This window comes from Triturus cristatus, chromosome 8, assembly GCF_964204655.1.
Source record: "Triturus cristatus chromosome 8, aTriCri1.1, whole genome shotgun sequence".
Taxonomy (NCBI): Eukaryota; Metazoa; Chordata; class Amphibia; order Caudata; family Salamandridae; genus Triturus; species Triturus cristatus.
The window spans coordinates 1,611,426,630-1,611,442,195 of NC_140591.1; the positions used below are offsets into that span (position 1 = coordinate 1,611,426,630).

At 52.8% G+C, this 15,566-nt stretch overlaps 1 non-coding gene across 1 annotated transcript; it reads right to left on the reverse strand.

The window, feature by feature from the left end:
- Positions 1–4,079: 4,079 nt before the first annotated feature.
- On the reverse strand, positions 4,080–4,201 carry LOC146806334 (U6atac minor spliceosomal RNA). The gene has a single exon (XR_014968128.1). It is a non-coding gene; the product is annotated as a U6atac minor spliceosomal RNA (small nuclear RNA).
- Between the last annotated feature and the right edge of the window lie 11,365 nt (positions 4,202–15,566).

Genomic DNA, 15,566 nt, shown 5'->3' on the forward strand with positions numbered 1-15,566 from the left:
GTAGACCTTTTTCCCCCGTTCGTCCGCCCATATCTCCCTCTCTATCCACACCAAAATCCCTCTCCCCCTTCCCTGTGTCTCGATGGCATCAATCGCAATCTTCCAGTCCACTAAACACCTCAAACCTGTTGGTGGTATCTAAGGGTGTAAAAGGTTTGAGCTGTTCCATTCTCCTATGTATTAGAGGGTTATATCTTGGGCCTATAGTGTTCCACCCATACAGATCTACTGCTGGTGGTGGTTGCCTCTCACTAACCATAGGTCCATTATTGTAGATGGGTGGGCAATATGGGTTTGATTGCATTTGCCTCGATAGAAGTGGGGGGGGAGCTCGCTGTAAACGATGATTTGGTGGAAACACCACTGAACGTGGGTAAAAATAGGTTAGAGGGCGGGGGGTGATAAATTTGCTATCGTGGTCTGTCGGCCAATTAAGTATAAAGTGGACGGCATTCCGATCTCTAAAATTAATGACCACTATGTCTCCCTCAATATCCTTGGGTCTTCCTCCCAGCCAGGGAAGGCGGCGGACATGAATAATTTCTCCATTAATATTATTTGTAATAGGTCTGTGTAAACTTAGCCAGTGTGATATCTTATTTCTCAACTGGGTAAAGCTCTCCCGTTTATCTTTCTCCAGCTCCGGTACCCCAGTAAGAACTACTACTAGGGGTACTGCTTCTGGTGGGAGTTCTGGAAGGGGACCCTTGTTAAATTTATCTTGGGCAAGTCGCTCGTTACCTCTCTCTCTATTTATATTCCCTACGGCTTGACCAGAGTTATTCCGCTGTCCGTTGGACATTTCAGCCTGTTCTGATATTGGTTTACTATTAGGTCCAACAGGAATATTCCCTGATACACATCCACTCATACAGATTGAGGGTTGAGGCTGAGTAATAATCTGTTCAGGGATAGTTGATGTTATTGTAGCGGATGTCCCTGATGAAGAAGGTACCGTTGGGGCTTGTATAGGGAGAATAAACGGTGCTTTGTTGGTTACGAGCTTATTCTCCAATTCTTGTTCTATATTCCCAAGTCTGTTTTCTAGTTTATCAAGTCTTTCTATGATAGCCAGGGAATAGGTCCTCATTATGGACTCTATGCTCCCAATCAGAGCCCTGTCTGGAGATGCCTGTATCTTTCCCATCACAGGGGGGCTATCGATAATAGAAATAACAGGGTCAGTAAACGGGGTTACACATGTATGCGTTGGAGAGATTCCTTTCCTTCCTTCGTCTAGTGCTTTAACCAATTCTCCTTTGGTACTAACACCCTTCTTCGTACCAAAGTCTGCATGATTACATTTCCTCTTGGAAAGGTTACTTTTACGCCGTTTAGCCGGAGGGGGGCCATGAATTTTAACTTGCGTAACTTTTCTAACCCTACTGTTGGCTACTTTTGTATAAGTAGGAATTGGGGTAATTTGCGCTTTAGTAATCACAGCTGGATTAATAATACCGGAAGTAGTAGCTATGACTACCTGATTGCTATTAGTGCCCAAGGGTTCGGGTTCCCTCGTAGATGTACCTTCTCTAAATATTAGAGGGATACTATCCTGTGTGGTAGTGCAAATATCACCCTTAGAGCTCATTTGCGCCGGTGACAGCGGCAATGGTCTGTTCTTTAAACTTTCAATCGACCGCCGTCGTTCAGTTCGTAGTTCTTCAAGGGTAGGGGTAATTGAAGGATCAAGTAGGGATTTCTTAAAATACCTGTCTAATGTTCCATCTACCAAACCCACCGACTTCACCTGGCCAGGTAACTCCGGTGTTGGGATTTCAAGGGACATGATGTTCGTACAATAAGCACCACAAACAAACACTTACACGGTGAGTCTATGTTGAAAGATGTTCGGGCAGGGGTTCTGGCCCGGTCCAGTCTCCTCGTGTCTATGAGGGTCTTAGAGGGTCCGCCCTTAGTCCGGGCTTCGTCCAGGGCGTCCCGCGTCGCGTCCCGCTCGGCTGGTGCTGGTGCTATTTGGCCAAAATAACATCCAATAGGAAATAGGGGTGGTCCGTAATTCCGGTAGTGGGCGGGATGGCGGGAGGGCGGGCCGCTACTCAGCTGCGGCGCTCAAGGCTCCTGGGACCAGTAGTCCCGTCCGACGTCTCCTCCAACAAATGGCAACCAGGCAATGGAAGCCTCTACCTCCTCCCAGAAAACGGTAACTGCACTGTCAGCGATGCGGGACCCGCGCCAGCGGGTTCCGCGAGGTGTTTTATCCCGGTAGTGGGCGGGATGGCGGGAGGGCGGGCCGCTACTCAGCTGCGGCGCTCAAGGCTCCTGGGACCAGTAGTCCCGTCCGACGTCTCCTCCAACAAATGGCAACCAGGCAGTGGAAGCCTCTACCTCCTCCCAGAAAACGGTAACTGCACTGTCAGCGATGCGGGACCCGCGCCAGCGGGTTCCGCGAGGTGTTTTATCCCGGTAGTGGGCGGGATGGCGGGAGGGCGGGCCGCTACTCAGCTGCGGCGCTCAAGGCTCCTGGGACCAGTAGTCCCGTCCGACGTCTCCTCCAACAAATGGCAACCAGGCAGTGGAAGCCTCTACCTCCTCCCAGAAAACGGTAACTGCACTGTCAGCGATGCGGGACCCGCGCCAGCGGGTTCCGCGAGGTGTTTTATCCCGGTAGTGGGCGGGATGGCGGGAGGGCGGGCCGCTACTCAGCTGCGGCGCTCAAGGCTCCTGGGACCAGTAGTCCCGTCCGACGTCTCCTCCAACAAATGGCAACCAGGCAGTGGAAGCCTCTACCTCCTCCCAGAAAACGGTAACTGCACTGTCAGCGATACAATCATAAGTGTCATGAACTCAGTAAAGTTCGATAGAAAATCCTGTATAGATTCCACTTGTAAGAATGGGAAATGCTTTTTTTCGGTTTACAGAGAAAAACCTGTCCTTTTATAGGACTTTAGACAAAGGTTTTCATACATTACTACACAAGTACATGGTTCTCAAGAAATGCACCAATGAGAAGCAAGCGCCAAGAAACATTTGACTACAGAACACAGTCAGGGATTCTCTCATACTTCTGCACTGAGTTCTCAGAGTTCATTCAAACATTATAACTGACACATCGTATGAACGATACTCTGAGATGATTGAGGTATCCGTGGTTAGGTACCGCGTGGTGAGAAGCTCCTGGGAGCGCTCGCGGACTCCCCCTCACTCCAGAAGGGGGGCGGCTGAGCAGTTTGTCAGGGCCGGTTTCTGTTTCCAGTCCGGCCTGACGCTCGCCATCATTCAGTGCAAAGCTTCGGTGTTTAGAACAGAGAATGTAAGGCTGCCCGGGGGGGGGGGGGGTTGCGCAGCGGCCCGCCCCTTTGAGGGCGGCCGCCTTAGTGCCACAGGAAGGCACAGGGGTGGGAGGTCGTGTCCCTGGGATAGACCAAGGGAGACCCCAGCAGATAGCTGCTTCCGGCGGGGAGGAGCCAGGGGGGGTACATATTCTGTCTCCGCCCCCACGGGTGCTTTGGGCGCATTCAGGGAAAGCTATCGCGAGCAAGGTAGTCGGTATTTCGGCTGCCGAGTGTCAGCTTTAGGGGTGAGTCGGACTTGGGCCTCGGACCGTGTGAACTTTCGTGTATTCCCAAAAGTATAAAATGTACATGCATGCTCGCACTTTTTGCTTCCTTTGCTAATCGGAACCGCACAGCATTATAAATTCCCCTCGCGTTTCAGTCTTTGTTGCTGGCCAAAAGTCCTTTTTAAGAGACTATTACGGTAACCGTCTATCAATTTTAGTTATAACATTACGGACAAAATGTATTTAAAAAACCACCACCTGTCGGCCCCGGCAGGGCTGGATTTAGGACGGTGCGACTGTGGTGCTACGGGTTTGGGAGTTCATTAGTCCTTTGAAGCACCGGAGGCAGCGTCGCTTTCCGCGGCGATTACCAGGTCTCACATGTGGGTCAAGATAACTCGTGATTAATTTTCTTCGGGAGAGAGATCAGCATTTTGTGGAGTTGAGGTTTCGACTAAGGTGAAGTTAGTGCAGAGGGTCGATGTCCCTGATAAGAACGTATGCCAAGTAGATTACAGAGTGCATTTGATGTAAATAGGTCAGCAGGTTACTGTTTTCAAAGGAGGCGCCCCTTGTTAGTTGCAAGTTATAACTTAAGTCCGTATATGTGTTGTAAAGGCCACTAGGACCTCTTCCATCCTTGCGACGGGGAATGCTACCTCCCCTTTCATACAATACTATGCGTACATACAAGCATGAGAGGTAACTGGTGCTAAGAAAGCGCTTGCTGCCCGATCCGGGTCAAGCTCGCGCTATGCAAACTCCCGCCTCCCAAAATTAACCTTTATCCAACAGTAATCCATGTTCTATTAATGTATGGTTAGCGGTGTGTATGCTGTTATAGGATGAACGTTTATAGTTCACGGTTGAATATACGGACTTTAAGGCACGGTCACTTACTACGTGGCGTCTAACCATGTTTTTATGCACAGCAGGCATAATGCGCGCTTTTATTAATTCCACTGTGGGCTAGAGAGGCCGGGTCAGGGGCCCCCTCCTTTCTGGGGCAGCACAGTATGTGCTGGGTCAAGGGGCACTGAAGCGAATTATGCGGTGTGTTCCACAGCTCCAGGGTTGAGTCCACATCCGGGTGAGGGGGGGAATTTACGCATTTCCCACTCGTTCGGGAGTTGTCTACATTTGACGCTGTGTGGGAGGGGTCCCGCGGTTCGTGGTTAGCGCCTAGGCAGTAAGGGAGATGCCATCTTGGTTTGTACATTTATGTTATGCATTCGATCGATGTGAAATAACTTTAGCCAGGCGGTCGATGCCCATAGCTCTGCTTCCTAGTCACGCCGGGGCACTCTTAGTAGTGCCCCTTTTGGCCTCCAGGCATGAGTTCCTCATGTGCACGTGACCGGCGGGGGTGATGGGGGGGCTACTACGGCTCGGCAGGTTTGAGTTGGACGCGCCTCGGGGACGCGGCCGGTGGCTGTGGTGCTTGTCCCCGGGGCCGAGTATTGGGTTATCGCGGCCATGCGGTCCAAGGCGCTGGTTTCGGCTCAAGTCTCTCTGGAGCCGTAGGTTCGACCCCACCGCCGCCATTTGCGGGCATTTATTTATACTCCTTCAGTCAGTACTCTCTGGTGGGCCCACATAATATTTCATTAGTTGTTCCCCCGGAGGCGGGCCTAGTGGGTGGGGGGCTACCTCGGCACGGGACGCCCCCCCACGCGACGCGCCTTTGACTCATTGCCTCGCGTGCTTATGCCCTGCATTAGCACACCCGCAGCCCGGTCTCCGGGGCGCGCTTTTACCCCCAGTGCCCGAAAATGTAGGTCTATACGGTGCCCAGGCACAGTGCTCCGACTTCTTTCGGGGCGGGTTCGTGCGGTGATTCAATTTCTCCCAGTGCGCGAATTGTACTTAATACGGCGCTCAGGCTCAGCGCTCCTACTCAGTTCGGGTCGCGTTCGTGCGGTGTATACTCTCTCCCTGCGCCCGTACTTGTGCGGAATTTGGTGCTCATTTACTGCGCTCCAGTATCTTCGGGTCGTGTTCGCGCTGTGTCTCAAGGGCAAATCACTTATCTCCCCGCGGCAGATATTCATGTACAGACGGTGCTTATGTACAGCGCTCCAACACCTTCGGTTCGAGTCGTGCAGTGTCCCTGGGCAAATCACTTTAACCCAGTGCCCGAATATGCATGTAAGTATGGTGCGTTTGTACAGCGCTCCAACACCTTCGCATTCGCGCTGTGTTCCTGGGCAAATCACTCTATCTCCCCGGGCCCGCACTTGCCAGCACTAGGTGCACACCGCCAGCTGGCTGCTGCTTTCCATTATCGGATTTAAAAAAAAAAAAAAAAAAAAACTGTTTTAACCTCTCGCTTCTCTCTTGGATCGTGCCAGGTGTCCGGCAGACCGGTGGGTCTCGCTCGGTACTGGACGGATATCTTAAGCGTTTCTTAATCTTTGCACATTTCACTCTAGCATTGGACACTACCATCCTAGGTGTAGCTATCCCCCTGTAGGGCATGCTGGGAGTGTTTAGCTAGTAGAGTTCTTTAATAAAGGCAGCACGGCGGGAGTATGTATGGCGCAAGATAAGGGGCCGCCTAGTGTCAGCCCTGACAGAGTTTTATACGAGTTAAGCCTTTACGCGCTGAATTGTGAGGTCTTTCGGACACAGCTGGGCCGGTGTTAGGGCAAGGAGATTGGGGCGGTCACAGTCCTTCATGCCCGGGTCTCGAAGTATGGGCGCAGTCACATGGGCAGAGCTCCTGGTTGATGCAGTTCTTGAACTTATTGCCAGTTGGGACGGCACGACGTAGTGGGAGACATACAATATTCGTACATCCTCCAGTCACCTTCAGTAGACCTGCCGCCCATTCCTCGCGCGCGCCGTCCTCCCCTAGCCACTCATTTCTCATGCTTTCATTACCTCCCCCAGGTGCCGCACCACCAGACGTGCGGTACCCTTCCTTAAGGTTGGGGTCCCTTAGGGACAGAATTTGGCAAGCAACTATTTTTGTGACCTATAATCGGGTAGTTATGTTGCATGACCAGATCCAAATTGCCACCCGTTACTTTTATCCTTCAACGGATGTGCTTGTTCGCAGTAATGGCCGCCCCGCACGTGAGGTGCATTTACGGGGAATCGAGCGTGGCGCTTGCTGGCAACACGAGCAAAGGTATATGGCTTCGCGCTTTACCAGGAGCTATTGCTCAATGGTACGTCTTGTACCGGTGGTTGTAACGGGCCACACAGGACAAGGGTTTGAGTTCCGCAAAAGCTGTCAAAGTGTCATAAATTGGCAAAATTTCTAACTCTTCTTTATAGTCTAAGTAACGCTGCAATAATCTCGGCGGGCCGGTGCCCGGCCCCGCGCAGGCCTGGGAGGCAGAGTGATTTGAGGAAACAATTTCAGCCGAGGTACTTTGCTGTATGTGTGGGAACGAGTGTCCGCCTCTAACTGCAAGGGAAAATGCCCTGGGTCTCACACAGAATCGGCTTTCATTCGGTTTAAGGAGATGAGTATTGATAATGCGTAGGGATTGTTGGCCCAATTCTGAGCTTTAAGATGTGCTGCGATACTGGCACAATTGAGAGATGGAGTTTGTGTCTCTTGTGAGGATAATTTTCCAGTTACAGTGGCAGCTTCATTAAAGGTGTGATTAAAATGGTATCTAAAAGGAATGTCGTGCCATGCGGCTGATCACATACCACAGTCAGTCTGCCCCTTTCAAACAGCAAACTTTTCGCACCAAGGGCCCTCCTGCTTCGGGTGCCTTGCGGCAGGGGTGCGATCCTCTAGGGGTTTTTGTTTCTCAAACTGATGCAAGTGCTGAGAATTTTTCGCCGTCGTCTTGTTTGGATTACGCTCACGATAAAGTGTCACTCATAGGTGCATTCTCACGAATTACACTGACTTAGGGAACGGTCACACATAGCAGTCTAAACTTTGGCTGCTTTGTTCAATGTGTATTTGAACCCAGATCATCTGTGTAGGTTTGGCTGATGCGGCTATTGCATAGCACCCAATCTTTGCCTACTGGTCATACAGCAGTATAATTGTTCTATCTGCAGCAGTCTGTGGGGAATGTCTGAGAAGTTTTGCAGAAATGGTGAGGGAGGTCAGGTTCGGGAACTGGTCCCCGGGACATGGTTTGGGCCATTAATCACGTTGATGGTTTCTTATTTACGGGCACATTACAGCCTTGGGTACAGTAGCCACACGTACCTCTGCTTTACTGCTATATTTAATAACGCACAGACGGTAGGTGCATTAGGTGGTGTGCAGTTGATAGGCGGGATGCATTAGTGTTAGAGCAAATGTTTGGTCTCACGTCCCCTTCCCTTCCACAGATGTCCCAATTCTGTCGTAATGCCTTGCTCCAAGCTGAGTTCACTAATTTCAGAATTCATCAGGTCAGACTTCCACAGTTGACAAAGAGTAACTGAGCAGAACCTCAACCACTCTGCGCTGCAGGTCACGGTTCGTTGCTGAAGATAGATGATAGCTCTAGCTCACTGAAGGTACCACATACTGGTCCAGTGGCTACCGGGCTGACCACTGCCCATGATGTTTGTATTAATTGGGGGTTTCTGAAGACCTCGAATAGTCGCACTTACACACAGGTACTTGGCAGCGTTGGCACTGGCAATAGGTGAAGGAAGCTGGAGTGGTTCTTGACGGGTGCCCTGGCCTGACAGTTATTTTAAAATTATGCACTGCCTAAAGTAAGTGTGGTGTGATACAGTGGAATTTATTTCCGTTGTCGTGTGCTGCACTGTTTGACCAATATTAGGCCATAGTTGAGCATGTCCATTGAACAACAGTCCCACAGTGTCGAGGTCAGCACAGGTTACGTCACGTGTTTGAGCAGCCACGACATGAGCCATGCTTCGCAGACGCCTCACACAAGCACACAATTTGATTAATTTCATTATAGGACCACTCAATGCAAATACAGTTAGGGGCACAGACTGAGGGAAAGTTCTTTCCCATGATGGGGTTGACTTCTGGAGCCAGCGAGACAATTTGAACTATACCGGCAGTCAGCATCACAGGTCCCGCCGCCCTAACATGTTTCAGTAAATGTGCATGGGTAGGTTGGACATGCGCCGTTTCATTGACGGATTTCGCTCCCACTGTAGTGTCATTTATAGCCTTGGAATGTCACCCACAGGGGCGCGGTCATTATGAAAATGTCATACATAGCAATATGAAACCTTGGCAGCTAGGGATGTAGGCGGCGGGCCCTCGTTTGGCTTGTTACGTCGCTTTAATTGTGGCCTAGTTACCTTATGGAAATAAAAGTATCGACTGACAATGGTTTGGCTTGTGGTAATCTGGGGTTTTTCGGTGAATCCTCGGTGTCCTGTCCGGCGCATGGGTGGCGGGCGCCGCGAGAAGTCTTTTTCGTATTTTGCTTTGAGCGAAGATTTCGCTGCTTGGCCAACAAGGCCTTTGGCCACCAGGAGGTATGCAGGTGGCCCTTATCAATGTCTTATTGAGGCATGTTCTACTGTTGACATATGGTAAAATGGTTGTCAGTTTTGGCCTGGGGTCGGCAAGTATGGTTTCATCTTTCACCTACCACTTGTGCATTATTGGCCTACAAGCCAAGAAATACTTCACAGGGATCTGCTCACACCAAAGTGGGCCAAGATCACACAAAGCACAGGATGAGTGATTGGTGTCTGACAGATAGGCGAATCATGAGATAGATCCCTGAGGTAGCGCATACATATCTCAGACTAGATCAGTGATATTATTCTGGCTGGTTGCGTTTGGTTGCTTGGACAGGTACCCGTGCACCTGTCCAGGTGGACATGTACACGGCGATAAGTGGTTCAGTTGCTCCAGTCATTCTGTTAACGGGCAGGTGAAGCAGCAGAACTTCGATGGGCTTGGGTCTGACCACTATTTCAAGTGTGGAGCCTGGTAAGCCCACTTAGCAGCCCCTCCTTGAGTTAGACGAAACAGGTACCATTGATGGGAGTAACGGTAAAGGGCAACTTCTTTCGCCCTCCATCACTGGCTGGCAGCTATGCAGTTTGAGGAAGTGGCCTTCCAACAAGGGCGTTGGTCCATAGGATTGGCGGAAACTCCTGGGAAACATTTTGGGCTACTAAGTAGCAGGAGAACTACGGGCATTCCCAGTATTCAACAGAGAGAGGTATTTACGCTCTGGTTCCCCCCTGGGTCACACTGTCCTGTCTGCTCCCTGGTATGCGAGCAGAAGTTTGGGAGGGCAAGGCTTCACTTAGGGTGGTGACTGTCGGAAGGTGATGGTTGTACTCCGACTACTGCTAGATTCAGCCATGTGAGGTAAGAGGAGGTAGAGCGGGCTTGTCAACTCTTAACTACACTCGCATGGGCACTTCCTGGCTGGAGTAGCTTGGAGTAGGTCTTGTTCTTCAGCCAGGCAAATGTATCATTGGACCGTCGCCTATCTTTAGGCAGGTCTATTCAGTCATAAATCCATGGGGAGTTTAGAATGGATGGGGGCACATGTTGTGTTGGGGCATGAGGGCCTCTGGTAGGGTATTGGTTAAGACTTGTTTTGGCTGGACCTGGGAGAAGCCCGGCAATAAGTGGTTTCTGGCTTCATCAGGCATGGTCTTATACACGCCGAGTCCACAGGGTGTTTGGAGGGAGATGGGGTGCACCTCTCTAGTTTAGGCATGGATCCTTTCCTGTGGACCGAGGGGAAGCTTTGGCTGCAGCAGGTTGTAAGGAAATAGGCTACCTTGGTGGGGGGGCCCTGGTAGTGACGGTGGCCACTCCCAAGGCTGTGGAGGAGTTACAGGGCGATCCAGGGTCTGCACATACCAAGGGGTATAGCATGCAGCAGCACCGCGTGGTGCTAAGCCAGGATACCCAGGGATGTTTAGCGTGTCCACTGGAAGACCGACGGCGCCCCGCTATCCGACAGGCGGTTGTGGGTCTGAGCAACCGGGGGCTGCCATGTATGCTCCGCCCACCCATCACGGGGGGGCGTGTGAAGCAAGTGGACTGGTGGTCCACGGGTGGGAGGGGGGGACCCTCTCAACATTAGGTATACACCAATTGGCGTTGCCATGGTGACTCTAGGCTTATCAGACGGGCAGGCGGCATAGGGGCTGGCCTGCCCTGGGATCGCCCGTAAGATAACCCACCATGTTTGCATATTGCTTATGCTAATAAACCTGCAGCAATATTTCTCCACTTACATTCAGTGTCGTGTGTTTTTATTTATGTACCTATGTGTGTTGTGATAACTGTTGCCGATATTGGCACTATGTAAGGCTGCCCGGGGGGGGGTTGCGCAGCGGCCCGCCCCTTTGAGGGCGGCCGCCTTAGTGCCACAGGAAGGCACAGGGGTGGGAGGTCGTGTCCCTGGGATAGACCAAGGCAGACCCCAGCAGATAGCTGCTTCCGGCGGGGAGGAGCCAGGGGGGGTACATATTCTGTCTCCGCCCCCTCCTCGCCCTCTTGTCCGCTCGTTCGCCTTGCCCGCCCATCCGCTTACCCGGCGTCCGGAGGGACAAAGGGGGGGCCAGGTTTTCTAACAATTCTCACTTTGTGTTGCAGGAGGAGTTACAGGGCGATCCAGGGTCTGCACATACCAAGGGGTATAGCATGCAGCAGCACCGCGTGGTGCTAAGCCAGGATACCCAGGGATGTTTAGCGTGTCCACTGGAAGACCGACGGCGCCCCGCTATCCGACAGGCGGTTGTGGGTCTGAGCAACCGGGGGCTGCCATGTATGCTCCGCCCACCCATCACGGGGGGGCGTGTGAAGCAAGTGGACTGGTGGTCCACGGGTGGGAGGGGGGTCCCTCCCAACATTAGGTATACACCAATTGGCGTTGCCATGGTGACTCTAGGCTTATCAGACGGGCAGGCGGCATAGGGGCTGGCCTGCCCTGGGATCGCCCGTAAGATAACCCACCATGTTTGCATATTGCTTATGCTAATAAACCTGCAGCAATATTTCTCCACTTACATTCAGTGTCGTGTGTTTTTATTTATGTACCTATGTGTGTTGTGATAACTGTTGCCGATATTGGCACTAACAACATACGAGTCATCGTGTGACTACTACGACGTCATTTCAAGACAAAGGACAATGTAAAACAGATCAGATTAGCATAAACTCGGTTGCTAAACTGAAAAATAATGGGAAACAGCACTCACAACAGGTGCCAATGCGGGCCCCGGGGGAAGCAAGGTCGGCAGACCAGTAGTCTTCCCCCGGGGTATTCGCGCGATACCACGGGACAGGGTTAGGGTGACCAACCGTCCGTAAATTTCACGGACAGTCCGTAATTTCGGCCGTCTGTCCGTTGTCCGTGAAGGATTCTTTAACGGACGCCATTTGTCCGTAATTTTAACCGGGCACCGGTCGCACCACCCTAAAGCTGGCACAGCTTCCACCCACCTCCCTGCTTGACTCCGATGCTGTTGAGGTTGGGTGTAACGGACTCCGATGCAGCAGCAAAGCTCAGATACCCGGCAGCATTGGAGAGGCACAGCGGGATGGCAACCCTCACACCTTCCGCCCTTGATGAGCTGTTAAGAGGTGTTTGAAGGTGACTGAGAGGGAGGGGCTGCAGCTTCAGGAGCAGGGGCATCTATTCAGATGCAAACAGCCCTGAATGCCGTCATGTCTCTGCAATTTAGAGGGGCCTCACACATTCCCTTTCTGCCCAGGGCCCCAAAAATCGTAGAACCGGCCCTGATTACCCCGAGGCAGCACGTGGTTCTCTTCACAGAGCTTAATTACAGTCACTAAATTGTAAGCAAACCTGGGTTCTTCAAACATGCAGTCTATAATGTAATAAAATAAAGAAATGGCACAAACACACCCACACTGATTAACAAAGTATGGAGGACAATCAGTTAAATCAGTTCTCTTGGAGTATCTCCTTTAAGTACTGTACATCACAGTGGGGGATGGCAAAACTAACATTTCAGAAAGAGAGCCTGTCGTCTCGTTGTCTTGTCCAGGAGGGGGTGAGGAGCCCTACCCCACCCTGGAAGAGACCAAGATGATACTAGAATACTGCATACCCACCCTGGTGGATCCTGTTCCCCCGCCTGTGATGGCTCCTGCCCCCCCCCGTGGTGGATCCTGTCCCAGTCCTGGAATGGCTCCTGCAGCGAGGGTGAAGTTCTTGATGGGCCTCTTCTCAAAAAGACTCACCTCAAAATTAATATGAAAAGGTGGGCGAGTGAGTAAGTGAAAGGATGGGTGGATGGCTGGATGAATTAGTGAAAGGGTGAATGGATGAATGAAAGATTGATTAGATGGATAATGAGAGAGGATGGATGGATTGATGAGTGAGTGGAAGGATGGATGAGAGAAAAGGTAAATAGCTGGATGTATGGGTGGAAGGGTAGCTGGATAGGTAAAAGGGTGGATGGATGAGTGAAAAGGTGGATGATGAGTGAGTGGGTGGATGGATGAGTGAAATGATGGATGGATTGATGAATTGATAAGTGCAAGGGTGGATGGAGGGATGAGTGAAAGGGAGGGCAGATGGACAAAAGGATGAATAGATGAGTGAAGGAGTGAAAGGATAGATGGATGAGAGAAAGGATGGATGAGTGATAGGGTCAATGGATGGATTCATGAGTGGATGAGTAGATGGATGGGTGGGTGAATGGATGGAATGAAGGATGGCTAAGTGAAAGGGTCGATGGCGAGAGAAAGGGAGGATGGATAGATGACTGAAAGGGTGGATGGGTGGAAGGATGAGTGACTGGGTGAATGGATGAGTAAGTGAAAAGATGGCTGGATGGGTGAAAGGGTAAATGGCTGGATGGATGGATGAGTGAATGGATAGGTAGAAGAGTGGATGGATGAGTGTACAGATGGATAGGGTGAAAGGGTGGATGGATGGATAATGGATGGATGAGTGAAAGGATGGATGAAGGGATGGATGAGTGAAATGATAGATGGAAGGATACATGATGGATAGGTTTGCAAATGGTTGAATATGTTTGGATATGGCTAGGCTTACTTATATACTATTGCGCGACCTCCTCTGATGTGTCTGTAAAACGTACCTATTCTCCTGAATTTTGACCTCCTGTCCTGAATTTGTGTCCTGAATTTTGACCCTTTGTCCTGAATTTTTACACTCACCGTCCTGAATTTGCACCTATGCCAGTTGGTCACCCTAGACAGGGTGGGGTTAGTTAGTGGGAGGGGGTGGGAACTAGGTAGGCATAAAAGGGGGCAGGGGAGGAAGCTCTTCCTCTTCCTGCCTCCCAGCGCCGTCAGGATAGGGATTCAGTAAAGTTTGAGAGGGGAGTTAGGGTAGGTCTGGTGACCCGGTCGGCTGGGTTGGAAGCGGAGAGTATGTCAGTAGATTCAGCGCTTACCTGTGGGGGAGCCTGAGGTGGAGTCGCGGGTCGTCGGGCGGTACACGCACCATGGCGGACCCGGATGCAGCAGCGGTGAGAGCAGCGCTACAGGTATTGGGCCGGGCCGGGAGGTCGGATCTCCTACGGCCCGGCGTATTGGATCAGGCGTGGGTCGGGATGACCCGGGCGCCTAGGTCTGCGTCGGCGGGTGTCGCAGCGGCAGTGGCGGCATGCATAGAGGAGCCCCCACCGCCAACGCCGGGTGTTGCCGCGAGGGGGCGGGGCAGGCGCCTTGCGGAGGGTCCAAAGCGCGGAGGTCGGCGTCTGTGCCTCCCTGCGCTGGCAGGAAGCGCGCACTCGGTGTCGGAGGCGGCGGGAGGGGGAGGTCGGGCCGTGGGTGAGTCGCGCAGCGCGCAGGGGATGCCAATGGAGGTAGAAGGAGGGGCCAGCAAGCAGGTGGGGAGCGGGGCAGCTAAACGAGAGACCGGGCTGCTGGAGGAGGACAGCGAGGGCAGTGCGGTGGAAGGGGGACAGCTGAGTGGGGGCGATGGGCAGGTGGGGGATGAATTTGAGCTCGTGTTGTCAGGCAGTGACTCGGCTGGGGGTGAGGAGGGGTGGGGGGGAGAGCAATCACCTGTTTTTTCTGGGGGTACGAAGGGTGGGGGGGTGGGGGTCAAGGGCAAAGGCCCCCTGAAGGTGGCGCTAGGTGGAACTGGGCTTCGGGTGAGCAGCGGGGTGGGCACGTCAGGTGGTGGGGAGGTGGGCTTTTTCCGGGGACCAGAGGGGGATGGGCGGAGCGTTGGGATGCCATGTCTCTTGAGGAGCGGATTATTGAGGAGACCGAATTGAGGTGGCAGGAGCTATGTGATGCCACGGAGATGGGGTGGGGGGGTGCGCTGGTCGTTAATGCGGAATTGGAGCAGGTCACGGAGGCTAGGGCACGAGACAGCTGGGTCTGGGTTGACGAGGTAGGGACTGCAGTAGCGCAAAGGCCTGCCGGCGCTGGGGCTCCCCCGGGCTTTGACGGTCCGAGGGAGGGGGCGGACAAGCCAGCGGTGGATGCTGGCAGAGGCAAGGGTGGGCCGGCGGGGCTCATGACGACCTCCAGACGCCGGGGCGAAGCAGCAGGGGGGTCCGCGGCGGCGTGCCCTCCATCGAGGGAGCGGGCATCGTCGGCGCCGGAGTGCGAGTTTGTGCCTGATATGAAAGGGAAAGGTGCGAAGCGGGTAGTGAGTGAGGTGTGTAAGGAGTGTGCGGAGTGTGCGGAGGTGGAGCAAGAGGAACAACTGGATTATGACTCTGATAGTGAGGAGTTGGAGGAAGGTGAAGTGCGTGAATGGGTTGGGGGACGGGAAAAGGAGGCAACCGGAAAGTTTGGTGTTTTACAGGCACCGCGGGCCAGCGGTAGCGGGACCAGGAAGGAAAGCCTGCAGTCTGCGGTCGCAGGAGGAAAGGACCGAGCGGCCCCCTCGAAACTGGTAGGTGAGAAGGTATGGTGGGATGCGTGGGCGAGGGAGCGAAGGGGAGGAAGAAAACCTGCAGGTCTGTGGGGGTGGGGGAGGGGTCTGTGTGGGATGGGGGTGCACCGGCCAAGGCGGCGGAGGCAGTAGGTGGAGGGAAGCACCTGGTGGGTGCAGGGGTTCAGATGGATAAGCCAGGGGAGACGGAGGGGAAAGAGGAATCTGGGGACAAGCATCGGAAGAAATTGCCGTATATGGGCCTGGCTATGCCGTTGGGGTCG